Genomic DNA, 16,804 nt, shown 5'->3' with positions numbered 1-16,804 from the left:
TCTTGGTAGAGGAGGTTTAAGCACTGAATCTTTCACATAACCCCACAGAAAGAAATGGCATGGGATTAAGTCGGGAGAGCGTGGAGGCCATGACATGAATTGCTGATCGTGATCTCCACCACGACCGATCCATCGGTTTTCCAATCTCCTGTTTAAGAAATGCCGAACATCATGATGGAAATGCGGTGGAGCACCATCCTGTTGAAAGATGAAGTCGGCGCTGTCGGTCTCCAGTTGTGGCATGAGCCAATTTTCCAGCATGTCCAGATACACGTGTCCTGTAACGTTTTTTTCGCAGAAGAAAAAGGGGCCGTAAACTTTAAACCGTGAGATTGCACAAAACACGTTAACTTTTGGTGAATTGCAAATTTGCTGCACGAATGCGTGAGGATTCTCTACCGTCAAGATTCACACATTGTGTCTGTTCACTTCACCATTAAGAAAAAATATTGCTTCATCACTGAAAACAAGTTTCGCACCGAACGCATCCTCTTCCACGAGCTGTTGCAACCGCGCCGAAAATTCAAAGCGTTTGACTCTGTCATCGGGTGTCAGGGCTTGTAACTATTGTAAACGGTAAGGCTTCTGCTTTAGCCTTTTACGTAAGATTTTCCAAACCGTCGGCTGTGGTACGTTTAGCTCCCTGCTTGCTTTATTCGTCGACTTCCGCGGGCTACGCGTGAAGCTTGCCCGCACGCGTTCAACCGTTTCTTCGCTCACTGCAGACCGACCCGTTGATTTCCCCTTACAGAGGCATCCAGAAGCTTTAAACTGCGCATACCATCGCCGAATGGAGTTAGCATTTGGTGGATCTTTGTCGAACTTCGTCCTGAAGTGTCGTTGCACTGTTATGACTGACTGATGTGAGTGCATTTCAAGCACGACATACGCTTTCTCGGCTCCTGTCGCCATTTTGTCTCACTGCGCTGTCGAGCGCTCTGGCGGCAGAAACCTGAAGTGCGGCTTCAGCCGAACGAAACTTTATGAGTTTTTCTACGTATCTGTAGTGTGTCGTGACCATATGTCAATGAATGGAGCTACAGTGAATTTATGAAATCGCTTCAATCATTTGTATTAGCCCTGTACTTCCAACTCACTACGTTAATTTAAATTACTACTGTCGCTGAGTTGCTGCTTTGCTTGACCGTGAGCGGCGTTAGCAGCACATACCGATATATCCCCGGTCGTAGTATCTTTGCTAGACTGCTATTACTTCCCGGTCGCAAGGGAGCTCGGGTCGCGAGTTCGGGCTGCCAGTCAGTTGGAACGCGTCTGGATCGCAGTCCGGATCTGCCAGTCGGGGAGTTGCAATGCGGCACTAGTGCAGTCGGGTTGGAGCAGCAGTGAGGTCTGCGTCGACATGGCTCGCCCGACCATTGCCACCACGCATCACTTCAGCCGGGCCACGGTCTTGGTGGATCGTCATACCGGACGACGCGTTTTGGCTCGCCGATCCTCATGAGTCGGCTGTGTGTGTGTGTGGATCGACTCCCGATTTGTCTTCATGCGTGCTTAGTTACTGCTCAGGTCTTCGTGCAAGTTTTTGTCAGGTTGTGTGTGTTGTTGGCGCTATTTCCACTGACGACTATTTTAGCAGTTGTCAGCATTCTGCGGCTATCCGGTCGGTGGGTGGGGACCAGGGACGATATCTCTGTGCGGCGCAGTCGATGACCGCCACCTACGGATTGTGGCTCGGAGAAACCCTAACAGCGACGCCACCATATTTCGTGCAGCCAGTGGTGTTACGACTCAATCTGTGCGCAACAGGCTGCATCATGCACAACTTCACTCCCGACGTCCATGGGGAGGTCCATCTTTGCAACCACGACACCGTGCAACGCGGTACAGATGGGCCCAACAACATGCGGAATGGACCGCTCAGGATTGGCATCATGTTCTCTTCACCGATGAGTGTCGCATATGCCTTCAACCAGACAGTCGTCGGAGACGTGTTAGGAGACAACCCGGTAACGCTGAACGCCTTAGACTGACTGTCCAACGAGCGAAGCAAAGTGGAGGTTCCCTGCTGTTTTGGTGTGGCATTATGTGGGGCCGACGTACGCCGCTGGCGCTCATGGAAGGCGCCGTAACGGCTGTACGATATCTGAATGCCATCCTCCGACCGATAGTGCAACCATATCGACAGCATATTGGCGAGGCATTCGTCTTCATGGACGACAATTCGCGCCCCTATCGTGTACATCTTGTGAATGACTTCCTTCAGGATAACGACATCGCTCGACTGGAGTGGCCAGCATGTTCTCCAGACATGAACCCTATCGAATATGCCTGGGATAGATTTGAAAAGGGCTGTTCATGGACGTGACCCTACAACCACTCTGAGGGATCTACACCGAATCGCCGTTGAGGAGTGGGACAATCTGGATCAACAGTGGCTTGATGAGCTTGTGGACGAATACAGGCAAGCATCAATGCATGAGGGCGTGCTACTGGGTATTAGAGGTACAGCAATCTGGACCAACACCTCTGAAGGTCTCGCTGTATGGTGGTACAACATGCAATGTGTGGTTTTCATGAGCAATAAGACGGGCGAAAATGGTGTTTATGTTAACCTCTGTTCGAATTTTCTATACAGGTTCCAAAACTATAGAATCCGAGGTGATGCAAAACTTTTTTTGATGTTTGTAAAATAAGAGTAAAAGAACGGGCCAGCGAAATTACGAACCTATATCACTATCTTCTGTTTGCTGCAGAATCCTTGAATATGTTCTCAGATGGAATATAGTGAAGTTTCTTGAGACTGAGGAGCTTATGTCTACGAATCTGCATGGCTTTAGAAAGTATCGCTCGTGCGAAACTCAGCTTGTTCTTTTCTCACATGATATACTGAGAACTATGGATGAAGAACAGTAGGCAGATTCCATATTTCTAGATTTCCCGAAAGCATTTGAAACTGTGCCCCACTGGAGGCTGTTAAAAAAGGTACGGCCATCTGGGATAAGTTCACAGATGTGTGAGTGGCTCGAAGACTTCTTAAGTAATAGAAGCCAGTACGTTGCCCTCGATTGTCAGTGTTCACCAGAGACAAGGGTATTGTCAGGAGTGCCCCAGGGAACTGTGATAGGACCGCTGTTGTTCTCAATATACAGTCCTGGTTCAAATGGCTCTGAGCACTATGGGACTTAAAATCTATGGAACTTAAAACTACTTAAACCTAACTAACCTAAGGACAGCACACAACACCCAGTCATCACGAGGCAGAGAAAATCCCTGACGCCGCCGCGAATCGAACCCGGGAACACATACATCCGCTTGATACTACACTCCTGGAAATGGAAAAAAGAACACCTTGACACCGGTGTGTCAGACCCACCATACTTGCTCCGGACACCGCGAGAGGGCTGTACAAGCAATGATCACACGCACGGCACAGCGGACACACCAGGAACCGCGGTGTTGGCCGTCGAATGGCGCTAGCTGCGCAGCATTTGTGCACCGCCGCCGTCAGTGTCAGCCAGTTTGCCGTGGCATACGGAGCTCCATCGCAGTCTTTAACACTGGTAGCATGCCGCGACAGCGTGGGCGTGAACCGTATGTGCAGTTGACGGACTTTGAGCGAGGGCGTATAGTGGGCATGCGGGAGGCCGGGTGGACGTACCGCCGAATTGCTCAACACGTGGGGCGTGAGGTCTCCACAGTACATCGATGTTGTCGCCAGTGGTCAGCGGAAGGTGCACGTGCCCGTCGACCTGGGACCGGACCGCAGCGACGCACGGATGCACGCCAAGACCGTAGGATCCTACGCAGTGCCGTAGGGGACTGCACGGCTACTTCCCAGCAAATTAGGGACACTGTTGCTCCTGGGGTATCGGCGAGAACCATTCGCAACCGTCTCCATGAAGCTGGGCTACGGTCCCGCACACCGTTATGCCGTCTTCCGCTCACGCCCCAACATCGTGCAGCCCGCCTCCAGTGGTGTCGCGACAGGCGTGAATGGTGGGACGAATGGAGACGTGTCGTCTTCAGCGATGAGAGTCGCTTCTGCCTTGGTGCCAATGATGGTCGTATGCGCGTTTGGCGCCGTGCAGGTGAGCGCCACAATCAGGACTGCATACGACCGAGGCACACAGGGCCAACACCCGGCATCATGGTGTGGGGAGCGATCTCCTACACTGGCCGTACACCACTGGTGATCGTCGAGGGGACACTGAATAGTGCACGGTACATCCAAACCGTCATCTAACCCATCGTTCTACCATTCCTAGACCGGCAAGGGAACTTGCTGTTCCAACAGGACAATGCACGTCCGCATGTATCCCGTGCCACCCAACGTGCTCTAGAAGGTGTAAGTCAACTACCCTGGCCAGCAAGATCTCCGGATCTGTCCCCCATCGAGCATGTTTGGGACTGGATGAAGCGTCGTCTCACGCGGTCTGCACGTCCAGCACGAACGCTGGTCCATCTGAGGCGCCAGGTGGAAATGGCATGGCAAGCCGTTCCACAGGACTACATCCAGCATCTCTACGATCGTCTCCATGGGAGAATAGCAGCCTGCATTGCTGCGAAAGGTGGATATACACTGTACTAGTGCCGACATTGTGCATGCTCTGTTGCCTGTGTCTATGTGCCTGTGGTTCTGTCAGTGTGATCATGTGATGTATCTGACCCCAGGAACGTGTCAATAAAGTTTCCCCCTCCTGGGACAATGAATTCACGGTGTTCTTATTTCAATTTCCAGGAGTGTACATATAAATGATTTGGTGGACAGGGTGGGCAGCAATCTGTGGTTGTTTGCTGATGATGCTGCGGTGTACAGGAAGCTATCGAAGTTGAGTGACTGTAGAAAGATACAAGACGACTTCGACTAAATTTCCAATTGGTGTGATGAATGGCAGCTAGTCCTAACTGTGGAAAAATGTAAGTTAGTGCGGATGAGTAGAAAGATCAAACCTGTATTGTTTGGATACGCTATTGCTAGTGTCCTGTTTGACACAGTTAAGTCATTTAAATACATGGGCGTAAAGTTGCAAAGCGATATTAGGAGGAAGGAGCCTGCGATGACTGTGGTAGGGAAGGCGAGTAGTCGACTTGGATTTATTGGGAGAATTTTAAGAAACCACATACAGGACGCTGGTGTGGAAACTGTAATGCCACTTCCTCGGACGAGAAATAAAAATCAAAAATTAGCTCCCAATACCCCAAAGATTTCCCTCCCAAGTCCCAGATTCCCGGAAAAGTGAATAAGCGAACGAAGTTTCATTTATCACTATTACTGGGACAATAACAAGTAACTAAATCAGCAATCTAAGACTTGACAATTTAGCAATCTACGAGAGAAACATTAAATTTCAGTAAAATTAAAATCAAAAACATAATAAATCGCAAAATTAGCATAAATTAACATTCGCAAAGTAGAACCAACGATCCCAAAGAATATCCCGTGTGAGTACTCTTTGGGAATCGTGAGTAATGTCTAAGTATAATTCAATGCATTGTCACTACGTTATGAGAGTTATCCGAAGCAGGTCATCTATTTGAATGCTCGTACATGTAGGCGCGCTTAGATTGTTTTTGAGATTGAATAATTGCGATCTATTGTTGTTGTTTTTGTTGTGGTCTTCAGTCCTGAGACTGGTTTGATGCAGCTCTCCTTGCTACTCTATCCTGTGCAAGCTTCTTCATCTCCCAGTACCTACTGCAACCTACATCCTTCTGAAACTGCTTAGTGTATTTATCTCTCTGTCTCCCTCTACGATTTTTACCCTCCACGCTGCCCTCCGATGCTAAATTGGTGATCCCTTGATGCCTCAGAATGTGTCCTACCAACCGATCCCTTCTTCTGGTCAAGTTGTGCCACAAACTTCTCTTCTCCCCAATCCTATTCAATACTTCCTCATTAGTTATGTGATCTACCCATCTAATCTTCAGCATTCTTCTGTAGCACCACATTTCGAAAGCTTCTATTCTCCTCTTGTCCAAACTATTTATCGTCCATGTTTCACTTCCATACATGGCTACACTCCATACAAATACTTTCAGAAATGACTTCCTGACACTTTAATCTATACTCAATGTTAACAAATTTCTCTTCTTCAGAAACGCTTTCCTTGCCATTGCCAGTCTACATTTTATATCGTCTCTACTTCGACCATCATCAGTTATTTTGCTCCCCAAATAGCAAAACTCCTTTACTACTTTAAATGTCTCGTTTCCTAATCTAATTCCCTCAGCATCACCCAACTTAATTCGACTACATTCCATTATCATCGTTTTGCTTTTGTTGATGTTAATCTTATACCCTCCTTTCAAGGCACTGTCCATTCCGTTCAACTGCTCTTCCAAGTCCTTTGCTGTCTCTGACAGAATTATAATGTCATCGGCGAACCTCAAAGTTTTTATTTCTTCTCCATGGATTTTAATACCTACTCCAAACTTTTCTTTTGTTTCCTTTATTGCTTGCTCAACATACAGATTGAAGAACATCGGGGACAGGCTACAACCATGTCTCACTCCCTTCCCAACCACTGCTTCCCTTTCATACCCCTCGACTCTTATAACTGCCATCTGGTTTCTGTACAAATTGTAAATAGCCTTTCGCTCCCTGTATTTTACCCCTGCCACCTTCAGAATTTGAAAGAGAGTATTCCAATCAACATTGTCAAAAGCTTTCTCTAAGTCTACAAATGCTAGAAACGTAGGTTTGCCTTACCTTAATCTTTCTTCTAAGATAAGTCGTAGGGTCAGTATTGCCTCACGTGTTCCAACATTTCTGCGGAATCCAAATTTATCTTCGCCGAGGTTGGCTTCTACCAGTTTAACCATTCGTCTGTAAAGAATTCGCGTTAGTATTTTGCAGCTGTGGCGTATTAAACTGATATTTCGGTAATTTTCACATCTGTCAACACCTGCTTTCTTTGGGATTGGAATTATTATATTCTTCTTGAATTCTGAGGGTATTTCGCCTGTCTCATACATCTTGTTCAGCAGATGGTAGAGTTTTGTCAGGACTGGCTCTCACAAGGCTGTCAGTAGTTCTAATGGAATGTTGTCTACTGCGGGGGCCTTGTTTCGACTCAGGTATCTCAGTGCTCTGTCAAACTCTTCACACAGTATCCTATCTCCCATTTCATCTTCACCTACATCCTCTTCCATTTCCATAATATTGCCGTTAAGTACATCGACATGTATAGACCCTCTATATACTCATTCCACCTTTCTGCTTTCCCTTCTTTGCTTAGAACTGGGTTTCCACCAAAGCTCTTGATATTCATGCATGTGGTTCTCCTTTTTCCAAAGGTCTCTTTAATTTTCCTGTTGGCAGTATCTATCTTAACCCTAGTGAGATAAGCCTCTACATCCTTACATCTATTATGACACAGTAATACGATCTTCTGACTTCAAATATCACGGCATTAGAATTCGAACGGAGGACTTTTACCTACTAGAATAAAGTGAACTTTTAACTAGATAATTGAACTAAACATTACTTAGACAGTGATTTAGGCAACGGACACTGATAGACAATTTTCATTCATAATAGCCAGTGGTTCATGGAACTTCAGTGATACGTCCGAGGCATATAATTTAAATCCCCCCAACACCTGGGAAGGTTTTCTTCTCAAGGTTAAGAAGTGACTGGTACTGTGCAATAAAACACCCTCTCGTGCCAAGTCGTGCATTTGTGATTTAAAATTCTATCAAATTATTGACATGAAACTCCCGAGTAATAATTACGCGCAGCGATAATATTTGACTTTAGCGCTCGGCGCTTGTGTAGAATCTTTGACTCAAATAACAAGCCCACTGTTGCGATTTCTTAGATACTTGAAATTACGACCAGCTTGTAGGGAATTTGTTGTGGATGTGACTGTATTGGATTTATCACTTATGTTTCATCATTAATCAGTTAAACATCGATTACGAACGATTAATTACGATTCTTGGTGAAGTAAATATTTCATGCACGTCGACATTTCGGTTCAGCACTGTTATTTTGTGTTACGTCGTCTTCGTAACTTGGTAACGATCTCAGCACTCTAGCGACTGTCGCCGAGTTTTAGCCCAGGGCCAAGTACAGATCAAACCAAATCATCAAGAAGAAAAGGCGTTATAAAACGACGCAACGTATCGTTTTTTTTATTAAGAATTACTTGTCAGCACAACCTACTATGCAACACCATTACAAGTTTTCAGACTGTTTCTGACTACCCTGTATGATCTCGCGTCAAGTTGTAGCGTGTCGAGTATCAGCTAAGCCCAAATCTTGGAACTTCGCAAAAACTGTTGGAAAAATCATGATACTCGGTGTGTCGCACGGAACGCCTGACCTCCTGGGCCGATCACCATCCCCTCCACCAGCGCCTACCGCGTCTCTGGCTTTGCATAGGTGCCGGGACGCATCTCCCTGCGCTATTCCATCACTCGGAATCCACGGGGACCCAGCGCGCCGAGGGAGAAGAGAATTGCGAGACGTGTATCCGACATCTCGCAATTATTTCCCCTGTGGTTTCGCGTGTCGCCTTACTGCGTCTGTACATGTGTGTGTATTTGTGTGTCTGTGTGTGTGTGTGTGTGTATGTGTTTGTGTGTGGGGGGGGGGGGGCTCGCAGAATTTCATTAACGCAACGGCGCCGCCAATCATGCAAATATTAACACTCCGCGTTTTACTCCGGGAGCTTCCATTACGATGATTATGACGCTCTGCGCTCGCATATTTTTGGCGTTTACTGGACATAAGCTCGTTCACTCGCCCGTGACGAGTCGTGACCGCTCTGATATCTGAAAGTCAATTTGTTGGCGGACGCTCCAATTATCCGCAGCTAGTATTAACATGCATACATACGTAAATATATCTGCACACTCCATAAGCCGGGATACGGAAGATTACGCGAGGTACTTCGCGCCAAATTCTCTGTGAGCCCTGCGGTTGTGGTGGTTAGCATCGATGGCAGCCGGCGTGTACGTCCGGCATTCGATTCCCGGTAACGGCCGCCAGTCGTTTCTGTGTTGCAAAGGTCAGTAGCGGAGTGTAACCAGCACCGTGGGTCACCGCTGCTGAATCTACACCCCCACACATCACACGAGCCTCGCTGCGGAGTATGGTGGGGGTACTTCGTTCTGTTGGTAGGAATCTGTTATTCTACCAGAAAAACCTGTACATCCGATTTTTTAAAGAATTGAACTCCCATATGCACGTCATATCTCCCGAACTACGCGTGGTACCTTTAGTGATACATACGGAAACTGTCTGCAAAATCTGTTGCACATAGAGATGGTAGTAAGGAAGTTAAATAGTAAAACGTCATGCCTGACGGTGCAGTTTTACTGTAAGAACAGTGAAAAAAAACGTTTTCCTTTCATCGTTTTGTGGAGGATGTCAGCGAGAAACAGTTTCGTGAAGATATGAAATTATATATTAGGTTTGTCGGATGTCACTAGTGTCTCATTCTCAAATACTACATGAAAGAAGTTTGGGCATTCATGGAGGCATGTTCCATCTCTGCAACTAAACGAAAGGCGTTTCGCTTCTTTTATTTGTGAAGCATTTTCAGTGGCCTGTAATGCATGTTTCTTTTCATTCATACAATGAATATATTATGTAGTAGTTACAATATATTACTACGTTACATTTTGTCATGCTGTTCTCTTACTTTGAGATTCGAATGAACTTTTATAGAACAAATTTCGTGAGATGAAATTATCGTTCGCTGTTACTTACGACTTCAGTGCTATTAGCTTATCTCCAGAAGCACACATATGGGCTAACGGCACTGAAGTCGTAAGTTACATCGAACGATAGTTTTACCTAACGATATTTTTGCTGCAATAGTTGATTCTAATCTGGAAACAAGAGAAAAACATTTCAAAATGTAACATAGTAACATATTGTTACAACAACATAATACAGTGCCAAAGAAACTACTATACCTGCCTAAGATCGTATAGGGCCTTCGCGACCACGCAAAAGTGCTGCAACACTACGTGGCTTGGACTCGAATAATGTCTGAAGTAATACTGGAGGGAATTGACGCCATGAAGTCTGGAGGGCTGATCATAAATCCGTAAGAGTGCGAGGGGGTGGAGATCTCTCCTGAACAGCACGCTGCAAGGCATCCCAGATAATTTCAATAATGCTCATGCTTGGGGAGTGTTCCTGGAGCCACTCTGTACCAATTCTGAACGTGTGGGGTATCTCCTGCTGGAACAGCCGAAGTCCATCGGAATGCCCAATGGACATGAATGGTTGCAGGTGATCAGACAGTATGTTTAAGTACGTGTCACCTATCAGAGTCTTATCTTGACGTATCAGGAGTCTCATCTCACTCCAACTACATACGCCCCACACCATTAAAGAACCTAGACCAGCTTGAACAGTCCCCTGCTGACATGCAGAGTCCATGGATTCATGAGGTTGTTGCCATACCTGTACACGTCCATCCTCTCGATAGAATATGAAACGAGACTCGTCGACCAGGCAACATGTTTCCAGTCATGAACAGTCCAATGTCGTTGTTGATGGGCCCAGGTGAGGCGTAAAGCTTTGTGTCGTGCAGTCATGAAGGGTATACGAGTGGGCCTTCGACTCCGAAAGCCCATATCTATGATGCCTACATCTACATGATTACTCTGCTATTTAGTTTTTAACATCCACCCTAGATTTCTTAATAACTAAACCTTAACCTCTATCTTTTTTAAAACTGTAGACTGTTTTTTGTAGACTGTTGAGTTGTTTATTTAGGGTATTTCTCCATTTTCATTCACAATCATGTCGGGATCAGTGTCATCACCGGATTACATGTCGGAATTAGTGCTGTTTTCCACCCTGTGGATTCCTTCCTGTCTTTGCACATAGGCTCGTTGTCTGGCTGGAACATACTCTCTATAGGTCGATTTATACAGGGTGATTCAAAAAGAATACCACAACTTAAGGAATTTAAAACTCTGCAACGACAAAAGGCAGAGCTAAGCACTATCTGTCGGCGAATTAAGGGAGCTATAAAGTTTCATTTAGTTGTACATTTGTTCACTTGAGGCGCTGTTGACTAGGCGTCAGCGTCAGTTGATGCTAAGATGGCGACTGCTCAACAGAAAGCTTTTTGTGTTATTGAGTACGGCAGAAGTGAATCGACGACAGTTGTTCAGCGTGCATTTCGAACGAAGTATGGTGTTAAACCTCCTGATAGGTGGTGTATTAAACGTTGGTATAAACAGTTTACAGAGAATGGGTGTTTGTGCAAAGGGAAAAGTTCTGGACGGCCGAGAACGAGTGATGAAAATGTAGCACGCATCCAGCAAGCATTTGTTCGCAGCCCAGGAAAATCGACTCGCAGAGCTAGCAGAGAGCTGCAAATTCCACAATCAACTGTATAGAGAGTTGGAACTTATCTGTCCGTAACTACCTGAACGTCAACTACCCGAGGCGATGGATCAGTCGCCAGGCAGCCCGTGACAGAGCACTTCATCACTGGCCTCCAAGAGCCCTGATCTTACCCCCTGCGATTTTTTCTTATGGGGGTATATTAAGGATATGGTGTTTCGGCCACCTCTCCCAGCCACCATTGATGATTTGAAACGAGAAATAACAGCAGCTATCCAAACTGTTACGCCTGATATGCTACAGAGAGTGTGGAACGAGTTTGAGTATCGGGTTGATATTGCTCGAGTGTCTGGAGGGGGCCATATTGAACGTCTCTGAACTTGTTTTTGAGTGAAAAAAAAAACCTTTTTAAATACTCTTTGTAATGATGTATAACAGAAGGTTATATTATGTTTCTTTCATTAAATACACATTTTTAAAGTTGTGGTATTCTTTTTGAATCATCCTGTATAAGTCAGTGAATATGTTTAACATGGTCCATTGGTCTTCGTCTCTGAGCATTTTTTGACCGCTATGGAGGCAGTATTGCTCAGTATTTCTGCAGGTGACTTCCAAGAACTTCTTGAGTCCATGCACGTGGAGTTGCTGCACTAATCGGGACATAAGGAGGCCCGACAAGGTATCTGGCGGTATCCCATGACTTTTGGTACCTCACTGTACGGTGCTAGGAAGAAGCAATACTTTAATTCTGGTGCGCTGTGTACTTACAAAGGTGTATCAGGGGAAGCAAAGCAAAAGAAGAGGTTTTCTATTTGATCAGGAAAATAACAGACGATGACGAAATAGAGAGGTTGTTAAGTAGAGACTACCAAAAGAAAACCATTTCTGAAAAAGAGGAGTGTTAGGAAGTCGTTTATGCAGATATTTTTCTGGAGTGTAGAATTGTGTGGAAGACGATCTCGGACAACAGACCTATTAGAGAAGTAGAGAATAGAAACCGTTGGTAAGCAATGCTACAGGACAATTTTGGAAGGTGGGAAGAATGAGTAAATAATGAGGAAATACTATATGGAATGAAGGAGGAAAAATTTAAGGAACATTTTAAGTAAAAGGCGGGATAGTTTGTTAGTAATCATTTTGGTCATCAATGAATCGACACTTCGGCAATAGAGGGAAGCATGGGCGTAAAATATGGAGACGGAGACCGAAGCTAGAACACAGCTAGCAGATTCAAATGCATGCAGGTTGTAGTGTCTATCTCGAGTCGAAGGACCGACAAGCGTGGAGAGGTGCATCAAGCCAGTCATTAGAATGAAGACCACACCATGTACACCGCGCATGTGAGCTTCGAGCTGTGTGCCACGCTGCATTGTCCTGCTGGTGGGTGCCATAGTGTCGAGGAAGAACGAACGGTATTTATGAGTGGGCGTGGTCCCCAAGGATCGATGCGTACTTGTGTTGATCCACTGTAGCTTCCAGAAGGACGAGATCATCCCCGAAGACGCCACGAACACATTCCATTTTGATGTTACTAGGTCATAATAATTTTGTAAATGAAAGGGACATCATTCTAAAGATTTGTAAAAGGAAATTCGCCTTTATTGGTGAAACATAAGGGTCACTTATGCAGAGTGGCCCATTGATAGTGACCGGGCCAAATACACTCCTGGAAATGGAAAAAAGAACACATTGACACCGGTGTGTCAGACCCACCATACTTGCTCCGGACACTGCGAGAGGGCTGTACAAGCAATGATCACACGCACGGCACAGCGGACACACCAGGAACCGCGGTGTTGGCCGTCGAATGGCGCTAGCTGCGCAGCATTTGTGCACCGCCGCCGTCAGTGTCAGCCAGTTTGCCGTGGCATACGGAGCTCCATCGCAGTCTTTAACACTGGTAGCATGCCCTGACAGCGTGGATGTGAACCGTATGTGCAATTGACGGACTTTGAGCGAGGGCGTATGGTGGGCATGCGGGAGGCCGGGTGGACGTACCGCCGAATTGCTCAACACGTGGGGCGTGAGGTCTCCACAGTACATCGATGTTGTCGCCAGTGGTCGGCGGGAGGTGCACGTGCCCGTCGACCTGGGACCGGACCGCAGCGACGCACGGATGCACGCCAAGACCGTAGGATCCTACGCAGTGCCGTAGGGGACCGCACCGCCACTTCCCAGCAAATTAGGGACACTGTTGCTCCTGGGGTATCGGCGAGGACCATTCGCAACCGTCTCCATGAAGCTGGGCTACGGTCCCGCACACCGTTAGGCCGTCTTCCGCTCACGCCCCAACATCGTGCAGCCCGCCTTCAGTGGTGTCGCGACAGGCGTGAATGGAGACGTGTCGTCTTCAGCGATGAGAGTCGCTTCTGCCTTGGTGCCAATGATGGTCGTATGCGTGTTTGGCGCCGTGCAGGTGAGCGCCACAATCAGGACTGCATACGACCGAGGCACACAGGGCCAACACCCGGCATCATGGTGTGGGGAGCGATCTCCTACACTGGCCGTACACCACTGGTAATCGTCGAGGGGACACTGAATAGTGCACGGTACATCCAAACCGTCATCGAACCCATCGTTCTACCATTCCTAGACCGGCAAGGGAACTTGCTGTTCCAACAGGACAATGCACGTGCGCATGTATCCCGTGCCACCCAACGTGCTCTAGAAGGTGTAAGTCAACTACCCTGGCCAGCAAGATCTCCGGAACTGTCCCCCATTGAGCATGTTTGGGACTGGATGAAGCGTCGTCTCACGCGGTCTGCACGTCCAGCACGAACGCTGGTCCAACTGAGGCGGCAGGTGGAAATGGCATGGCAAGCCGTTCCACAGGACTACATCCAGCATCTCTACGATCGTCTCCATGGGAGAATAGCAGCCTGCATTGCTGCGAAAGGTGGATATACACTGTACTAGTGCCGACATTGTGCATGCTCTGTTGCCTGTGTCTATGTGCCTGTGGTTCTGTCAGTGTGATCATGTGATGTATCTGACCCCAGGAATGTGTCAATAAAGTTTCCCCTTCCTGGGACAATGAATTCACGGTGTTCTTATTTCAATTTCCAGGAGTGTATCTCAAAAAATAAGCGTCAACCGAAAAAAAAGCAAAGAACGAAGCTTGTCTACCTTGAAGGGGGAAACCAGATGGCGCTATGGTTGGCCCGCTAGATGGCGCTGCTATAGGTCAAACGGATATCAACCTTTTTTTTAAATAGGAACCCCCATTTTTATTACATATTCGTGTAGTACGTAAAGAAATATGAATGTTTTAGTTGGACCACTTTTTTCGCTTTGTGATAGATGGCGCTGTAATAGTCGCGAACATATGGCTCACAATTTTAGACGAATAGTTGGTAACAAGTAGGTTTTTTAAATTAAAATACAGAACGTAGTTACGTTTGAACATTTTATTTCGGTTGTTCCAAAGTGATACGTGTAGCTTTGTGAACCTATCATTTCTGAGAACGCATGCTGTTACAGCGTCATTACCTGTAAATACCACATTAATGCAATAAATGCTCAAAAGGATGTCCGTCAACCTCAATGCATTTGGCAATACGTGTAACGACATTCCTCTCAACAGCGCGTAGTTCGCCTTCCGTAATGTTCGCACATGCATTGACAATGCGCTGACGCATGTCTTCTGGCGTTGACGGTGAATCACCATAGCAAATATCCTTCAACTTTCCCCGAAGAAAGAAATCCGGGGACGTCAGATTCGGTGAACGTGCGGGCCATGGTATGGTACTTCGACGACCAATCCACCTGTCATGAAATATGCTATTCAATACCACTTCAACCGCACGTGAGCTATGTGCCGGACATCCATCATGTTGGAAGTACATCGCCTTTCTGTCATACAGTGAAACATCTTGTAGTAACATCGGTACCGAACATTACGTAGGAAATCAGCATACATTGCACCATTTAGATTGCCATCGATAAAACGGGGGCCAATTATCCTTCCTCCCATAATGCCGCACCATACGTTAACCCGCCAAGGTCGCTGATGTTCCACTTGTCGCAGCCATCGTGGATTTTCCGTTGCCCAATAGTGCGTATTATGCCGGTTTAAGTTACCGCTGTTGGTGAATGGCGCTTCATCACTAAATAGAACGCGTGCAAAAACTCTGTCATCGTCCTGTAATTTCTCTTGTGCCCAGTGGCAGAACTGTACACGACGTTCAAAGTCGTCGCCATGCAATTCCTGCTGCATACAAATATGGTACGGGTGCAATCGATGTTGATGTAGCATTCTCAACACCGACGTTTTTGAGATTCACAATTCTCGCGCAGTTTGTCTGCTACTGATGTGCGGATTAGCCGCGACAGCAGCTAAAACACCTACTGGGGCATCATAATTTGTTGCAGGTCGTGGTTGATGTTTCACATGTGGCTGAACACTTCCTGTTTCCTTAAATATCGTAACTATCCGGCGAACGGTCCGGACACTTGGATGATGTCGTCCAGAATACCGAGCAGCATGCATAACAAACGCACGTTGGGCATTTTGATCACAATAGCCATACATCGACATGTTATCGACCGTTCCCGCGATTGGTGAACGGTCCATTTTAACACGGGTAATGTATCGCGAAGCAAATCTACATCTACATCTACATTTATACTCCGCAAGCCACCCAACGGTGTGTGGCGGTGGGCACTTTACGTGCTACTGTCATTACCTCCCTTTCCTGTTCCAGTCGCGTATGGTTCGCGGGAAGAACGACTGTCTGAAAGCCTCTGTGCGCGCTCTAATCTCTCTAATTTTACATTCGTGATCTCCTCGGGAGGTATAAGTAGGGGGAAGCAATATATTCGATACCTCATCCAGCAACGCACCCTCTCGAAACCTGGCGAGCAAGCTACACCGCGATGCAGAGCGCCTCTCTTGCAGAGTCTGCCACTTGAGTTTGTTAAACGTCTCCGTAACGCTATCACGGTTACCAAATAACCCTGTGACGAAACGCGCCGCTCTTCTTTGGATCTTCTCTATCTCCTCCGTCAACCCGATCTGGTACGGATCCCACACTGATGAGCAATACTCAAGTATAGGTCGAACGAGTGTTTTGTAAGCCACCTCCTTTGTTGATGGACTACATTTTCTAAGGACTCTCCCAATGAATCTCAACCTGGTACCCGCCTTACCAACAATTAATTTTATATGATCATTCCACTTCAAATCGTTCCGCACGCATACTCCCAGATATTTTACAGAAGTAACTGCTAACAGTGTTTGTTCCGCTATCATATAATCATACAATAAAGGATCCGCTCTGGCGGAATGTTACGTGATACCACGTACTTATACGTTTGTGACTATTACAGCGCCATCGATCACAAAGCGAAAAAAGTGGTCCAACTAAAACATTCATATTTCTTTACGTACTACACGAATATGTAATAAAAAATGGAGGTCCTATTTAAAAAAAACGCAGTTGATATCCGTTTGACCTATGGCAGCGCCATGTAGCGGGCCAACCATAGCGCCATCTGGTTTCCCCCTTCAAGCTAGACGACTTTCGT

The 16,804-nt window shown here is 46.6% G+C and overlaps 1 protein-coding gene across 1 annotated transcript in view; it reads right to left on the bottom strand.

Moving 5' to 3' along the window:
* The window catches only part of LOC126109650 (short neuropeptide F), a 693,796-nt gene that overhangs the window by 144,682 nt on the left and 532,310 nt on the right, over positions 1-16,804 (bottom strand). The window lies entirely within an intron of this gene.

This window comes from Schistocerca cancellata, chromosome 12 (genome assembly GCF_023864275.1).
Source record: "Schistocerca cancellata isolate TAMUIC-IGC-003103 chromosome 12, iqSchCanc2.1, whole genome shotgun sequence".
NCBI lineage: Eukaryota > Metazoa > Arthropoda > Insecta > Orthoptera > Acrididae > Schistocerca > Schistocerca cancellata.
The sequence above is the reverse complement of the archived record's forward strand: the minus strand, read 5'-3'. Positions and strand labels throughout refer to the sequence as shown.